At 35.2% G+C, this 2,370-nt stretch overlaps 1 long non-coding RNA gene across 1 annotated transcript; it reads right to left on the bottom strand.

Moving 5' to 3' along the window:
• Nucleotides 1-389: 389 nt before the first annotated feature.
• LOC146954949 (uncharacterized) lies at nt 390-1,233 on the bottom strand. Its single transcript, XR_015007446.1, has 2 exons — nt 1,147-1,233; nt 390-887 (listed from the first exon to the last, which is right to left on the bottom strand). It is a non-coding gene; the product is annotated as an uncharacterized LOC146954949 (long non-coding RNA).
• Nucleotides 1,234-2,370: the final 1,137 nt, after the last annotated feature.

Here is a 2,370-nt window from a genome sequence, read left to right as displayed (position 1 = left end):
TTTCTAATTAGTCCCTGAATTTGTAAATTGTCAATCAATTTCGTCCTTCTGTCCAAACGGAGGGTTAACGGGCTGACGTGGCCGTTAACCTCTCACATGTCATACGCCACGTAGGCAGGGACTAATTTGGCCGAAAATAACAAACATTTTTAGGGACTAAATTGATTGATTTGCAGAAATTTTTTTGGCTTCTTCCCAAACAGCTCTTTTCTTTCCCAACGTATCTGTCTTCCCCAATTGTATAAAATTGGAACCCTAATTAAACAATATGCAATCTACATTCTAATTAAATGGGAATATGGGAAAAAAAACTGTTATTAAAGTCGAGCTTCATCTTCAAGCTCCAACTTTAATGGTGATGAAAAGAGGTTGAAGATGATTCAGAAATGTAACCTTCAAATACATCCCTAAGTAATATTAAAAACCATCAAATAAGTCCCTGAATTTTTTAAACATATATCAAATAGATCCTTGAAATTACAGAACACACAAATTGAAACTAAAATATTATATAGGCAAAAGTCATAGGTCATAAGTCTGAGAAATTACATAGGCAAAAGCAACCCAATTTTGGGGCATTAACAAGTCATAAGTCTTAAACGGCAAGTTAAGCAAAAAGAAACCCAACTATGGGGTAAGATAAAATAAGCTTTAGTCCATGCTTCCTTTGGCCATTTATTAAGATACTCCCATGCCTTCTCATTAATCCTCTTCACCCTCTCCATAATGCGGTTGAATTGAGTGGGAGTTGTTGCCCTTGCACACTCCCATACCACTCCTCTCAATTCCTTTTCCTTCCATTGTTTTGTGAAGTTCCTCCATAGATGCATCACACAATATCTATGTGGCACCCCTGGCATCACTTCCTGCATGGCTGGAATCAAACCCTGCCAATTTTAACAATCACAGAAACAATTTTCCCTGAATTATATCAATATCCATCAAAATAGTCCCTGAATTATTTTACTTACTATCAAAATAGTCCCTGAATTATTTTACTTACTATCAAAATAGTCCCTGCATTATTTTACTTACTATAACATCAGTTCTAAAACTATAACATTTTCAGCTATTACTATACATCAGTATGCATGCAAAAAAGGGACATAACTTGAATGAGAAAATGACTAAGATGGTTATTCATACCTTTTGCATATCTGAGATGAAGTTCCATCCATTACGCTCATAATTTCCAAGATCTTGATGAACAACAGGAAATGCATTACCTTTAATCACGGTCTAGCAGAGGAACTTCAAAAACGTCAGAATCGCCGGAGATGATGATGATTTTGGAGGGGTGAGAATGGAGAAATTTTTAGCGGGAAGGAGTAGGTTCAAGGATGTGTTTGATGGTTCAGACTGAAATGTGAAGAAGGAGGAATATGTAATGCAGGGGCAAAATGGGAAAAGCAGGAAAAAAATAAACTGAAAAGTGAAAAATGTACTTTTTCCAAATCAATCAAATTAGTCCCTGAACACGTGGCTTCCTTCTTGCCACGCGTACAAGACAACACAGCATGCAGGGCAACATGTCAGCATGGCTAACGGAGCACTTTGACGGAGGGACCTTTTTGATCGACGTTTCACAAATTCAGGGACTAATTAGAAATTTCGTATAATTGAGGGACTAAGTTGGCCGACGCGTGAAAATTCAAGGACTAATTTGATGGTTTAGTCAAAATATGTATGATACATGGGGCAGAACCAGCACCACTAATTAGAAGATCTTACTTTCTGTTCCACGTGTGCAAAAATAGTATATTTCTCATTCTTTTCTAATTTGCATCAGCAGTATCAATAAATCATCAGTTTACTTAGTTTAACAAAGGCCGGTTGGATAAACCATCTCCATCAGTGATGTAATTGTGTTTTTGCTTTTATAATTAGTGATGCAATTGTCTCAAATTTCGGTTTTGAAAAAGATGAATCTTATTTGAACTATTAAAAATTGACAACTTAACCTCGGTTTGGTTCTGCGTTAAACGCCTTAAGTATGTGCTTTTTACTCCAAATGGAATTTCGTGGTATTTGAAGGATGTTTGACAATCAGTTATAAACGTGATTATTCCTTTCAAAATCAATTTTATGAAAGTTGTAACGCCCCAAAATCTTAATATTTGTGTATGTATATATGAGCATCTTAATAATCGTATGATTAATTTTATCTCTATTTGTGTTTGTTTTGGTGTGATAATTTTCTGTGTGATTACCATATTAATTTATTACATTGGAGAATTACAAGTCTTACAAAAATGGTGGTAGCTAAGATGCTAACCAACCCAAAATATATTGATAATAAAGGAAGAGATAACTAGATGGAGGGGACCAGGCCAAAAACTTCATCAAAAATATATATACCTAAAAGAAGGC

This window comes from Medicago sativa, chromosome 1 (assembly GCF_051527215.1).
Source record: "Medicago sativa cultivar Bolivia chromosome 1, Bolivia_mono, whole genome shotgun sequence".
Taxonomy (NCBI): Eukaryota; Viridiplantae; Streptophyta; class Magnoliopsida; order Fabales; family Fabaceae; genus Medicago; species Medicago sativa.
The sequence above is the reverse complement of the archived record's forward strand: the minus strand, read 5'-3'. Positions and strand labels throughout refer to the sequence as shown.